This window comes from Manacus candei, unplaced genomic scaffold, assembly GCF_025592945.1.
Source record: "Manacus candei isolate 608988 ecotype Guabito, Panama unplaced genomic scaffold, ASM2559294v1 h1tg000153l, whole genome shotgun sequence".
In the NCBI taxonomy this organism is placed as follows: domain Eukaryota; kingdom Metazoa; phylum Chordata; class Aves; order Passeriformes; family Pipridae; genus Manacus; species Manacus candei.
The window spans coordinates 2,796,396-2,811,702 of record NW_026138201.1 but is presented as its reverse complement, the minus strand read 5'-3'; the positions used below and the strand labels follow the sequence as shown (position 1 = coordinate 2,811,702).

At 42.4% G+C, this 15,307-nt stretch overlaps 1 protein-coding gene across 1 annotated transcript in view; it reads left to right on the top strand.

The window, feature by feature from the left end:
* Positions 1-15,307, top strand: part of SPX (spexin hormone) — a 288,585-nt gene that overhangs the window by 69,583 nt on the left and 203,695 nt on the right. The window lies entirely within an intron of this gene.

Genomic DNA, 15,307 nt, shown 5'->3' with positions numbered 1-15,307 from the left:
GTGACAAGGCAGAGAGCCTGGCCTTGCCTGCCTACGGCCTTTCTTTTTCTGTTGCTGCGGCTAGTTTAAAGTCTTATCGATTGTATTTCGCTAGGTATTTTGCCACGTTAGTAATATTAATTCCCTGTGGCCCACCAGGCAGCCAGACAAACACTGGTGCCAGGATGAGGGAGGTGGTGAGCATGGTGGTGAGTAAAGGAGGAAACTGCCTTTCTGGGGAGCAGCACAGATCCGTGCTGGCTTTAAATTACTATCTAACCATGACCTGCTTTGCTTCTTTACATTGTTTGACATTGCAAAGGGTCCCCTGGAGGGAAAGAAATGAGTTAAGCCATCCACATGACACTTCAGGTAGCAGCTTACTGTAAGAAAATCAATTCAACACTTTGAGTTACAGCTGAAATGGGAGCTGGAGGTAAATAATAATTACACAGCAAAATGTAAGGGTAGAGAAAATCTGTCCTGTATAATCACAATGGGAGCATGGGCAGATGAACTTTGAGAAAATAAGGAGGAAGGGAGATGAAAAGGTTCTGGGGAGATTAGAGAAGGATCAGAGCAGGGATTTTTCATCCTTGAGCCAGAAGCAAAGGTTCTTGTCTTGCAAAATTCCTCACTGCATTGTATCTTCTTTGGACATGAAGACCATCTCTTCTTATGAGCATTCAACAATCAATTATCACAGTAGCATTTGTAATTAAATAGGGAGGAAAATGCCACGTTCCTATTTGCAAAATTTTATAGCTTTTAAAGGCAGACTGGACCATTTGCCACATGTTACAACAACTCTCCTAGACCCTCACTTAGATCAGACTTCATTTTACATGAAGTGTTAAAAGCACTGGGTATTTAATCTCCCCTCAGTAAGGTCCTTTTAATCTAAATAGACAAGATAGAGCAGGACAGTGGGTGGAAGAAAGATCATTCCCTTTTCCTGCTCTTAATTATTTAGTTACTTATTGTTCCAGGTGATGGAGGATTGAGGCACAGAGAGGTGAAAAGGTCTCCCCAGGGTCACACGGAAAGTCTCCTGGCATCAGGTCACAGTTTCAAAGTTCAGCTGTAGTTTGGCAGCGTTGGCATTTTTTGATGAAGTGCAGTTTTCCAGAAAAACAAACCCTAATGTTAAGGGGCACAGTCTAAATAAATTTGCCTGGTAACCTTCATACAATTACAACATATCTTTTGTGCATACATTTTAGTCACGTTCAACTTTTGGTTTGTATATAAAGTGTGTAGTTACATAAATCTGAGATACTTCAGTACTTGCCTCTGTCCCATCATCTTCCCAAAACACTTGAAAGCAGATAGGATTTCCCTGCTGTTTCTTTTTTCCAAAACTATAGTTAAATCTGATTAAAAACAGAGATCTCACTTGAAAAACTCCATTGATGGGATTGTTTCCCAAAGCAAAACATTGATGGTCTGATGGCCATGGTCTGATGGTATCTGTACTCCTGGGATAGCAAATATCAAGAATATAAACTAGGAATGGGAAGGAACCCATTACACCACAATAACATAAGATGTAGCCTGGTAGCAGGAGAACACAAGATAAAGGTGATCTCTCACTGTGTTAGACATGGTAGATCAGGTCATTGGCCTTCAGGACAGATATGCCCAAAGCATTATTTCACATGGCTGTAATGCTGGGAAAAGAATTAGTTGTCCAGCTTTGTAAAATACAGAGAACTGAATTAATCTGCTAGAAATCATTGGGTGCTATCATACACAATGCTGGCAGATGCTGAATTAAAATTCTGGTCCACCTATATTTTAATTCTCTTCTTATTCGTCTGGATTTGCCATCTGAAGGCAAATATGTTGCCATTCGAAGGAAAATACATCACACAATAAATAAAAATTATCTTGGAGTGGCAGCTTTGCTTCTTTTACCCTGGTTTTGTTTGAAGGAACAGTTCCTTATTTTTGGCAGCAAGCCTACTTTCTGTTTAATTTTTGTTTAAAGATTAGACAGAGTCATATAGATAACACACTCATAATAGTTAAGTGCTTTATAGCACAGTTAATAAAAAAACCAAACACATCACAAGTTTGAGGATTATGATGCAGAAGGAGTGAAATGTGATGATCCCATTTAATGAACATCTTTGGTGCCAGAGGAAACAAATGATTATCAATTTTACAGTTAGGTAAGAATGTAAGAACTGGACTACATTGATAGCTCTGGCTCATTAAAAGGTTCAGGAGAAACAACAGCTACTAAATAAAGTGATAAGACAGAAAAGGGGCAAACTACTTCCATGATACACACATCTGGCTCTGGCAAAGGACCTGGCTTGGGAAGGACTTCTCTCCCTCCTGTGCCCTCAGTGACTCTTCATATCCTTGCACCCTGGTTCCCTCTTCTCCTCACTGTGCCAGTGTAACTGCTGGGAAGGTCCCAAAGGATCTCAGTCATCCCCTTGCTGAAATGTATCTTAAAGGAAAAGAAGAAAGAAATTAATATCCTAAACCATTTTTGTCAGAGGTTCTTTCTAATTCATCTTTAAGTTATCAAAGAAATATTTCGAAGCATTTCCTACTCCATAAGAATCCAGTTTATGCACCATCCATGGATCAATAGAAATTGATCTTCCACAAGGAAGCAAAAATATGTAAAATTGAAATGACATACAGACAGTGATTTTTATCAGTAGATGAATTTCCATATAGTAAGGAGGATTTCTTCTCTCTGAACTGGTTAACTGTTCAGAAAACTCAGTAGTCCTGAGACTTTTATGCATGGATTTTCTTCATTGTACGTCTGATGAATGGCTTTGTCAGCCTAACACCTCTCCAGACACAAATGTAAGGCCATATTCAAGATGAAGAGGTTTTTTTACATTAGTGGAATCTCCCCTGTAATCACATAGTGTAGCATGTCTGCCTCAAGAGTGGTGTGTAGCACCTCAATTAATCTTTGTACAAAAATTTCTATAGTAGTGCTGTAGCATTACTGCAGTAGTAGTTAGGTAATAGGTAATAATTACCTGCTGTAATACAACAATCTATTGTATTATAGTAGGTTTTTCAGTAGTACTTCATGGAGGAACACATATAATCCCTTTAATGACTTCTGAAGTAGTTCCACAGCTGCAGGACTCGTTACCTCTCTAGGATTTGATTCCCGGTTTCCTTTTATGTGTGTTGTACTTGGAGAAGGTACTATGCTATTTGAATCTCCATGTCTGGGTACTGTTTACACTGATTTTGCTAAGGAGCAGATTCATCTACCCAATCCCTTCCACCTAGACATTCCCTTGCATGATCCTACAATTTACCTTATTAAAAATTATCGTAATTCTGAAGACAGACCAAATGCATTTTTACATGTATTACATAAACCTCTGCTTGTGCTCCCTGGTAGAGTCACAGGCTTCCAGCACTGCCTTTGAAGCAGATTGCTGATGTTAAGGGTCAAGGCTGACTGACTGCCCTCCTGTTTGGGAAGCATCCATTGATACCTGAGCTAACCTTTGCCATATTGCACTCTGGACCCTTCCCACTCTGCCTTTCACAGGGCAAGCTTTATGGAAAACACTGTGGACACAACCAAGCTTCCAGCAAGCATTATTTAACGTGTTTCTCAGTACTGAGGGATGTTTGGCCCCATTGCTACAGCCAAGTCCCATGTGAAGGCTAGGAAGGACACTCTTTGTGCTGAACCCACTGGGTACTTGTTGATGAGAGATATCCACGGACACATTTTGAGCCTTCTCCATCAGACTATAAAACATATCCCAGTTATTCAAGCAGTCAAGCTTCCACTTTGGTTTGTAATGCTGTAGGCAAAGCAAAGTGAGCCATGAACTTTACATGATGACTGTAACAAATATCTTTGATCTGGATCTAACAGGTGCCCACTTATAATTTCTCTTATTCCTTTTAATTTTTGTCAGGAGCTGTTGTTTTCTTTAGCACACATCATGACTATATACTGAAAGAAGAGCTGGTGAAATGCTTCCTGGCTGAAATTCAGCAGTGTAATCTGGAGGATTACAATGCAAACTCACTGCTCCAAAGCTGGGTCAAACCAGATCAGAAGATGTTGTTTTATGTCTGGCTCCATCTAAGTACCATCACTTTTGTTATTGATTCTCCTCTCTTTTAAGCAAAGAAATTAAGACATGGAAACTGTTCCTCATGAACTGTTCCTCAGTTTTACAAGTCAGCCTTGAGCCAGTCTCTTCCTGAGCCAGTTCAGCTCATTAGAGCAGTGGAAGACTATCACTTTTATTTCCTTGAAGTAGCTTGCTGTCCATCAGCCAACCAGCTGGGTTCAGTGAAGTGCCCAGCAAACACCAGAGGCAGCTCAGGAAGCAGCGTGAGCAGGCACAAGGACACTGGGTTGTGGCTGGGGAACACTAAATTAGCTGTCTGCCTCTCCTGTAACTCGAGCCTAACTTCAGCTCGTGCTCTGAGCTGCCTTCTAGAGAAGCTTACATTTCCAGACTACAGAAGGAGCTGGGAATGAGGATCAGCTAAATTTAATCTCTGTGAATACCTCTTTCTGTGCCCAGTGTTATAATTCCAACTCTTCTTACTAATATAGCTCGTGCCCATAAACTGTTGTAAATTGTCTTGAATCAGCCCCAGCAGTGGTATCAGCTAACACTGCCTAGATAAGCACCACAATTTTTTACCTCATGCCAGAGATGTACTGTGTGTATTTAGCTTGTATTCCTGAAACCTCCATGTCATTGTAAACTTGCCAGCTAATGCTGAGACATATGAGAGGCTCTCTGCAAGTCTGTTGATTTGCTTTCTAGCACCTTAAGAAAAGCAGGCAGAAATTTACCCTGCCTGGATTTCAGTTTTATTGATCAGCACTCGGAATAGTAATTGAAATTAATAAATTTAAAAGGGTGCATGTTAGAAGGCAGGGGCTTTTGGCTACAAAAGTGCAATGAGAAGTGGTTCATTTTGAAAGTTTAAAAATTATGAAAGCTATCCTCAAAGCACCTAAAAACTGTATTTTGTGTGGTGATGGATTGTCTTGTCCTTTTATAACTTCACTTTTATAACTATGACTGCTCTGTCTGGTTGGGCTGGTTCTATGCCTGAAAGATGGAGGCCCTTATCCAAGCTGTTTTGAAAAGTTCATAGAGCTGAAGACAAAAATTAGTGAACATTATGTGATAGGTATCAACCCCCCCATTTTCTTCCAGATCATCCCTGTAGTTACAAATTGGTGCTCTACTCATTGCTATCTTTAGTGACTGTCATATCCATTTATTTCTACATCTGTGAGTAAATTAAAAGCCCTTTAAAATTATGTGATGTCCTAAACTTATTGTTTACTTTTCCTCCATACAGCTGATGCACCTCGTAGTCACTCACTTCTGCAAACCTATTCCTGATTGAAATTACTGGCTGTGTGATGCTGCTTAATGCATTTCCAATTGTGTTGTGCCTGCATGTGTTATTTCACAAGTGATGTTCAATGCCATTGCAGCTGTTGTGTCTACTTGGGGGTGTGGTTCTTACCTTTCAGATCGAGTAAATACACAAAAGTGATTACATTCCACTTTCTCTCATTTCATCATTGTACAAAACACAATTAAATTGCCCTGCCCTATGATAGGAAGCACACTAAGATGATGTTTGCAGCCCCTCGTCCTTTTTTTGTTGCTTCATGTAATGAAGGAGCTTGACATCTGTCCCTGTTTGTACAAGGTAATTGCTGACCTGAGTTCCAAATAGCAGCTGAAGGACCTTGCATGAGCATGGATTATTATCTTCCTCAAGTGCTTATTGCTGTTACTCTTTGCACCTTTGATATCTAGTGTGTGTGTGTTTGGTATGTGTAGTTAGAGAACTGTTCTACTATAGCATAATTGTGTTATTCCAATAGTAAATTCTACTGGTATGGTGCAGTACTTTGACAAACTTCAGTTTGATTTTAGCTGTAGCAGCAGCACTTCTAAAAATCACAGAATATTCTGATTTGGAAGGGACCCACAAGGGTCTTCAAGTCCAACTCTTAAGTGAATGGCCCATACAGGGGTTGAACCCACAGCCTTGGTGTTATTAGCACCAGGCTCCAACCAACTGGGCTGATCTCAGGATCAAATTGACCACGGCTCTGCTTTATTTTTGGTGTAGTAAATGACAAAAAAATACAGTTGTGACTTCTGGGCAACTTCTGAGTTGCCTTTTAACGTGCCCTTTGCAAACTGTAATATTACATAAATATCATTTTAAAGGTGTTAGCTATTAAAGTAATGCAGAAAAAAAAAATCAAAACCGAAGATCCCAGCCCTCTTCTACTTATTTTTGCCATGAAAAATGCCTGTGGGCCCTGGGATTGGGCAACCTTTGCTCCCATGGGTGGTTCATGGGCAAAGGAAAGCACCTCCTTGAAAGATCTGTTGGGCATGAGGCTGACACCATGATTTTGAAACCTGATGTGACAGAGGCCATCCTGGGCTTGCTCAGTAGTGAACTGTTGATCTGTAGAATGGAGAATATACAGAAACTTACAGATATTAATGGCAAAATATCAGCACCTGATATGTCATTCCTGAGGGCAATTTGGCTAGTCCTAAAATACAGGATGAAAGGATGAAGTGCCTGTAGGGGTGGGATTTTAAAGGGTTCTGGTCAATTGGCTTAGAAAACCTCTTGTGGGGAAATATAGGAAAGATGGATACACACTTTGATGATGGGGTTTTCCTTATCTACAAAGCATAGGTTTATGGTTGTCTAGTCATGTTACAGTAAAAGGAAAAAGTGAAGTTATTTTGATTCATCTGTTCTAATCCAGAGGTGTGCCATGAAGAAAAATATATTGAATCCTAAAAGTGCATGTTCCTTCCCTTCACTCTGAAAGTGGATTGAATTGTTGGAGGGGGAAAAAAAACTAACAGTTGATTTTCAGTCTGCTCAGTGACACAAGAAAAGTGAGTAGGGACAGGTAGCAGGGGAAAAAGAGGAGGTGGGGGTCACTGTTTTGGTACTGGCCCTTCTTAGCTCAGCATAAGGCAGCCACGAGGCTGCACCTTCAGGGCCAGGTGAAGGTCACTCATTCCAGCAGAGCTCTGGGCTGTGGGGACAGCAGGACACGTGCTCCTGTTGAGCCCCTGGCAGCTTCAAAGGAGAATTATTTTACCAAAGCAACTGCCAAGGTCAAGTGACTGCCTGTGTATTTATAGCAGCAGGGCAGTGCCATTATCAGCAGTGAGTGCCCAGACTAACAAAGGGAAATGAGCAGGTCTAGGAACGCCACCTCCAGCTCAGGTTCCCTCTGGTGCTCGTGTGCTGGAAGCCTGGCTTGCAGCTATGATGAATCCTGTCATGGTCTCGTTAGCAGACATAAAAAAATGAAATCAGATTGAGTTACCATATGAGTAAGACTCAGTGGACCCCCTGCAAAGAGTGCTGTGTAAACCCAGGGCTGGCCAGTCCTTAGAGAACCGAAGGCACTTCAGAATGAAAAATGGCACTAGTGCTATCATAGAAATAGAAAAAGAGAAAATCCAAGTGCTCCTGGCTGTTAAGGGCCTCAGAGGTACTGCTTCTGAGAACTTTATGCTATTTAGACCAGTGTGCTTCTTCACTGGTAAAATGTCTTATAAGGTAGGATTTGGTGCTGCAAAAGGTCGTCGATGTTTCTATCTCCAGCAGAAAGGTAACAACATCTCTTTACAAAGCAGTTGTGAAGTACATGTGTCAGGAGCCACTGAGGTTGTTTTATTATTATTATTATTATTATTATTATTATTATTATTATTATTATTATTATTATTATTATTATTGTTTAACTTATTATGTCTGCATCTCTGACACTGGCATTGTGCTGCCCTCACTGGCCCTAGTACAGTCCTTGCTATTCCTGGTATCTGGGTCAGGAAATAAAGGGTGCTTTCCTACTGAGTTTCATATAAGCCCTGTATTGCTGCCACTCCCACTCAGAGCATGCAGAGCCTCCTGATCATTCTTACCCCTTTCCCAACTGGTTTGAAGATTGAAAACCACAGTGGAGATGGCCCAGCTTGTTCTTATCTATTGTTTCCTTCAGGTGGAAGATGAAGATCAGAGCCATACAGCTGGATAGTTTCTTGGAATCTGTCTTTGATGAGAACTTTCTGTTTTGTGTTCTGAAGGGATAAATATGTTATCTAGCCAGGCACAAGCAGTATTACATCATGGTGTCTCACAATGTGTTGCACCTCCCTCCACCCTGCCTATCTTGGCTGCCCCATTTGCTCAGGAAACCTTACCTAAGCATTGACTGCTCTTTCATTTTCCTCGTGGCTCCAAGTATTTTTCATATCATATACAGGTACTGTCTGAAAATGTGGGGGGGTTGTCTTTAATTGTGTCTATCCACTAGGTGCAGAAGAACATAAACCCAGGAAAAAATGTATTTTGTAAACTCTGTGGTCCAAAAGCACAAACTTAGAGTTGGAACTTGAGATCTCTTATAGAGGGAAGAGAGCTTTTTACAGCAAACACGTAAACCATCAGCAAATAAATGGCTCCAGGTAGGGTTAACCATCTGTGAGACAGCAGGACCAAGCAGCAACCTAAAAGGGGCTGTAAAGGTTGTGCCAAGGCCTAGGGGTTTATAATTTGTGTGTGATTGGATTTTCTGCCAAAAGAAAGCAAGATTGCTACCATGAAGCAAAACCTCAGGACCTCTGAAGTGTTTAATGCATGATTAACATTGTGAGTGACAGCCTCTGTCATTATTTATTTGCACTGCATTTCATGGTATAGCAAAGCAGACAAATAAAAGGGAAGGGAAGGGAACTGCTCACTAACACAAAGAAGCAGTGCCTGCATAACCTAACCCCTCTGGAAGGTAAATCCATCTTCCTTGGCTCACAAGGGCAAAGGTCCCATTTTTGAAACCTTGTTGTCTCAGGGGCTTGTAAACTTCTTTAGCTTGAGTAGGATCTTATCCTTATTTGGTTCCATTTACCTCAGTGGGATGGCTTGCAAAGTAATCAGAGCTGATAAAGGCTGCACAAGCTGGCCAAAACAAGAGTCTTTTGAAACTTTTCCCTGTGGACAGGAAATGTTGATGCTGGCAAGGCTTATTATGGCTTTTCCTTAAAATTGAATACAAAGGCATTTCTTTAACAAATAAAAAATATTACAACATGGTGCTAATAACACCAAGGTCGTGGGTTCGATCCCTGTATGGGCCATTCATTAAGAGCTGGACTTGATGATCCTTGTGTGTCCCTTCCAACTCAGAATATTCTGTGATTTCAGATCTAGTCACTCTTATATTTACTTCTTTAAAACAGTTGCAGTAATGTTTAGACAGGTATTTGCTTGTTTTCACAGTTAAAATAATTTGTCCCCTAATATGTCAGATATTTGCATTTTGCCAGGGGCCATTCATTTAGATATTCTGCCAGTCAGGCACAAGTGTGCTCTGAGGAATTTAAACAAGGAAATTCAAAGGAAAAAAAAAATAACTGCAGAAAGCAGTGCCTTTCCTCTCTAGAGCCTGGATTCAGTGAATCCAGTGAAAGGATTTCAAAAAGGAATAGAAATTATCAAGTGTTTAGAAGACAGCACTGCCTATTCATGTACTGTGTTCTTAAAATAGAGTGTCCAAAAGTATTAATAACCCAGAAATATGTAACCCCAATTATGAATTTCTTACAACTGACATTTCTTTTCGAGGGGTTGTTCCAGGTACATGGACACACAGAAACCATGTGTAGACTCAGGCTTTTGTAACTGCATCTTTTTCAGGGCAGAATGAGAGCCTAAAATATACATGAAAGACAGTAGCGGTGAAAAGATAGAGAATGGAATGTCATCATATTTTAATTTCTCCAATCAAGGCATCTTACATAAGTTAGACCTGCTGCAGTTGGATTGATTTCTTCCCCTATATAAAGTGAAAGTTAGGTAAAAAAATATTTTAAATTTACTTCTTGATTTTTTTTTTCACACAGAAACTCATAGATGTTTCTATGAAAGCAAACAGCTGAAGAAAGGTTAGTTTAAATTTTTTCCAGGAGCCTTTTCTCAGCATACGAAGTCTGAAGTGCTTTTGTGTTTCCCCAAAGTCTATAGGGAGTTCACTTAGCTATTCCTCTCTGCTTTGTGAACAAGGACTACCCAGAAACATCATCACTCTATACTGGAGATAACCTTTATCTCCAGCACTTTATGGGATGGCTGTAATTGCTATGCTTTTTGGAGTCAACAGAAAACCAGGGCTGAAGCTATTTAGCCAAATACCTCTCTCCTCAAACAGAGCAGGGTACCAACCTCTTCCCATTAGCCCTCTGGATTGGAGTTGGGAAGACAAAAAGCTTTCATCCTCCTCTCCAAGGATGCTTGGTTTATTTTCCACCCTGTCTCCTGAAAGGCAACACAGCTCCCAATTTGATCTTTTTTACAGGCTCTGCCTGTGTGTGACTGTGGCTCTGTCATCTCTTGAGAACTACTGAGTAACTCTCAGGCAGTTTCAGAAGCACATGAGAGAGGAGTTGGGTTCTCACAGCCACTGACTTTCTGCACATTCAGTGAATAAGCACCAGAAGAGAAGAGAATTTTTCGTGCTTCCTTCCTACATGGAAAATTGATGAGCTTGCTTTCTTCATAGCTATTAAAGAATCCATAGAATAGAGACATTTTGGAAAACAGACTTCAATCCTTCTGCAGCCTGCATTGCTTAGATGGTCATCAGAACAAGCTGGAATGAAGGAATGGGCAGACTTTGTCCCTCCTGTCACCACAGGACAGCAATGGTGCCACTACAGGGATGGGACAGAGAAGGTTTGGGCTGGCACAAACACACACAGAGGCAGAAGCATGTGGTGGAAACAGAAACTGAGTGACTGGGAAGAACAAAGGAGACCTTGAAAAAAAAATTTACTAGTTTGTTAATTAGTAAAAAAACCCATTGCCCACACAGCTTGTGCCTTTGTTCTTTAGCTGGGGCAGGCTGAATCAGGACAGGGGATTGTGCCACGTCAGTGCTGCACAGGAGGGTGGTCGGGGCAGGGGTAAAACAAACCGTTGGGAATGAGAACCAGGAGGAAAGGCTGATTTGTTAGGCCCTGTTGCCAATTAGTTCTCCAGCAGCAGTGGCTGGAGGCCAAGTGAGTCTGAAAGAGAAGCACAAGCGCTCGGTGAGAAATAACCCCGAAAGAGCCGCGACAGGAGCTGTTCCTCCACCGCTGGCACACGTGCCAGTGCAGACCACTGGTTCCTGCTGAATTCAGAGCCTCTCCAGGGCACATTCCTCTGAGCTGCTCCCCCTGCCAGCAAACACTCTCTGCTGGTTGAACCAGCATCCCTCCTTTTCAGACTAAGCCAAATCTTTTGTTTCTGCCTGTCAAACCCATTCCTACTTTTTTCTCATCCTAACCTTAACCCAATACAGCTGGATATGATGAATCCACTCGAGCACAGCCTGACAAAGCTAAAAAAGCTTCTAAGGAAGGCAAGAGCGTTGTCTATGAAGCATCCACCCATGTGCTCTGCAGCTGGGGCCTCTGCATTTGCCGGTTTTGTATGCAAGAGGTTCAGCCACCGAGAAGCGGCACAGCACAGGCAGTGAAGAGATGAATGACTCCAGCCAACGGGTGATTACTCCATGTGCTTGGGACACGCTGGTATCAGTCTGGATGGATTCCTGTTTGCATCATTTCTACTCTCACTGATAGACTTTTTCTCCCCCCTTGTATTCAAAACCAGCAGTGACGACAAAAGCAGAAAGTGTTGTGCAGTGGAAAACACGGGGGATGATTTAACTCGCGCAGTTTCTCAGGACCCAGTTAGTATTGGTTTTGCTACGGGCTCCTCTCCTGCTACTTTAACGAAATTATCGCCCCGAGGGGGGTTTTTGCTCTTCCTGGGAAAGAAAATTTCCTCTTTTGCATTTCAATGAAAGGCATTCTGTCTCCCTTCCCCACCCCCAGACTGTTTCCTGTGCAAACCCTCTGAATTTCATTTTCTTTTTGAACCAGCTACATTTGCATTTCACTGAGCTCTCTGAAGCATCTTTGTCAGCACGTGAGGGCTGTGCTGGACCTGCTGAGGTGACAATCCTGGAGTTGTCTAAGGGAGCCAGGACCAAGTTCTTTGCAGCACAACCCCAGTGCCCGCAGCAATGGCAGTTTTCTCCCAGCCTGTGGCTCCCTGTGGAAGAACAGCTGCTCTTTTCCATGCAGGCTGTGTATGTGTACGTATGGATGGAGATAGGTGATCACACAGTGGTATCTGGGCTGTGGCACTGGCCCGTGAAGGATATGGAGAACAAGTGCTCCCTGTGCTCTGTGATTTCCTGCATGGATGAGACAGCCCTTGGAGCTTTCTAACATTTAAACCTCCCAAACCCATTTAGGAGGTGAGGATGCCAGAACACCTGGACTGCCTGATGGACCTGAGCCTGAACGTGATGGCCTCCAGCATGAACACACATTTGGCAAGGTGAATTCTGACCAACATCCTTGACTCAAGGTTTCACACTGATGTACCCTGTCTGCACAAAGTGGATGAGCAGATTTACTGTCCCTCATTCAGCTCTAAGGTGGATTGGCTTCCAGAAGTCAATTAGAAAAATACAGCCTTTACCCTTGGGCATGGGGAGGTTTAGTGAGGTGAAATCAGCTCCAGGATTGCCTGTGGCTGGGATAAACAGCTAAGTGGCACGGGGGAGGAGGAAGGAGAAGCAACTTGGGCTTTTGATTTAATATGCCTGGCTGGCATTGCGAAAAGCTTATTGGTACTTCTTTATTCCTTTTGATTTTGATGCTGCTGTGCCAATTCCAGGTAGATGGCTAAACCTGCCAAGTGTACAAAAATAATTGGGAGGAGCAGTGCTGTGGCAACCCAGTTTGCATCACAGCAGCAAGAGAGGATTCCTTTTGAGTGAGCCATTTAACATCATTAGGAATAGTCCTTCCACTAGGGGAGGGGATTTTACACACACTACCAGTGCCTGTGGCAGGAGGAATGAGTGAGAACCTGTTTCAGAGGCAGATGTGGACTAAAGTGAATGACAAAGGCTGTGCACCTGACAGGGCCTGGGGCTAATGAGGATGAACTCAGCAAAGCCCTTGCAACCACTTGGCTCTGCAAACCTTTCCATAAATTACTAAGCCTGCCCCGGGGGACAGCCTACACCTCTGATCTGACCCACATGCAGAACAGCTCATGAGTCAGGGCCAGAAAACCTCCCAGTATGAACCATCCTGCCATCACCCATGTGACACTCACCTTCAGTACAGGAGTATGGGGTTGGGAGCCAGATTTTGTCCAAAAAAGAGGACTGTAAACAAGATGATACAACACAAGCCCCAGAGATGCAATTATATGTGGTGATGAATGAAAACTTCTGTAATCAGGTGATTACTGGTGACCTGTTGATGTGGTTTGAGCTGACTGTGTATTATCTGTCAGGGCTGTCCCTCTCCACAGCCTCTCTGTTTCCTTGTGGGCTTTCACATGCTCATGCAAAAGTGCAGGAATTCTCCTCTGAGACTGCAGAAGGATATGATCCTCTAAATCTTGTTATTCCAGTCAGGCTGTTGTTCAGCATTCAGTAGTAGAAAATGTAAAAGAAAAAAAAAACACAAAAGAAACCACTTAATATCCAATATTATTGAGGGCAGACATTCTGGAAAGGAATATTTTTTGTTAGTTCCTGCCAGGCAGTGGGTTGGTACTCAGCCTGCAGTCACAGCTGGGCTGGGGACAGCTGAGATTTGAATGCCAGATGGAGCAATGCTGGATGTATTGCCCAGACCTTGTTTGCATTTGGCCACTAAGCCTGACTTAGCTCTTTTCAAAACATTTTTTATACACTCTGCAAGTAATGTGCTTTGATTTTTTGGCAGGCACGAAATATTTCATATTCTAGCCTTTCTGATTCGTTTTTCACTAAAAATGTATTTCAGGACAATTTTTGTTAGATTTAATACAGGAGGGGGGGCGCGAAGAGAAGTATTTTCTGTGCACACAGATGAAGTAATTTTTGCTCACTTTAACTCAATCCAACTTAATTTAAGGACTCCAACTTCTCCAGCGTTTCCAGAGGACCTCCAGCACCCTCCGAGGTGCTGCCCGGGCTGAGCAGTGCGAAACACAGGATGCAAGGCTCCTTATCCTTGGAGAGGCGGGTGCTCTCTCTGGCTGCACTGCTTGACTGCAGATGCTAATAGCAGCTTCTCCTCTTACAGAGGTCCTCTCCCTGGAGGCATTTAGGGTTTCCATAGCCTGCAAAACAAAGCCAAACTGCTTAATAGTCTCATTATCCTCCTCAGCCAAAGGGCAACTCCAGCCAAGCAGAGCTGGGGTAGAAATCCCGCAGGAAAGATTAACCTTTGGCAGCTCCCACTTCAGCTTTGTCGCTGCGTGAGAGGCGCCTATTTCAAATTACAGACCTAACCCTGGGCTGAACCTTGGGAAACGAACCTCACCTTTTAATTCTGCTTTGTGGTGCTGTGCAGGGGTAGGGCAGGAGCTGAAGTGGCAGCTCCACACGTCGTACTCCCGGCTTTCAAAAAAAGATTTCGCCCCAAGCACTGGAGCAGCCGTGGCCGCTTGTGCTACTGCGTGGTTTTGTGCTCTGGTGCTGTGCAGAATCCAAGTACATCAGAATCTTTGGTAGGATGTCCGAGGATTTCCTTTCTCACCAGCTGGTATCAAGTATCTGAGCTAAAAAAGAGCGGTACTGTTATTTGGGAACAAAACAGGCAAAACTGGAGCTTGTGTTTTGCAAACTTCCTCAAGAAATATAACATTTCCGTACTAAGACACACACACAAGGTGTGTAAACTGGATAAAAACTCCAGTTTTTATAATGGAAGTGTATCATCTTCACAATCTATTTGGAAATCTGTGACTTTTTTAGGGAGGAGGTTGGAAAGCACCTATTTGAGTTTACTGTGCAATTATTACACACTCTTTCCTGTCAATAACCTGACTTGTCATTGCACAGGTAATTAACAGAGTGAAAGTCCTATTTTGCAGGTAATAGGGATGTAAATGTTAACTAGGAAAAGAGCCTTGTTTAGGCTTCCATGCTTCTTTTTTTTTCTCTAGGGAGAATTAGTTTAGCACTTCAATCTCCTACTCATGCATTATAAAGGATAGAACCACAGGTGTACAAAAAGGAATTGTAGGAGATTGTGAATGGTTCTTACCCTTGATTGAAAACACTCAATTTACTTTGCTATTTCAGGAAAAATTGCATGTTAGAGCATGATGTAAAGTGCTAGGATTTTTTTTTTCTGTGTTTTTTTTAAGCTTTTTGGAGTCGTTTTTAACTTGCAGGTTCCAAAAGCAAAGATCCTATTTTGTCTCATCTGTTTTTTTTTTTCTT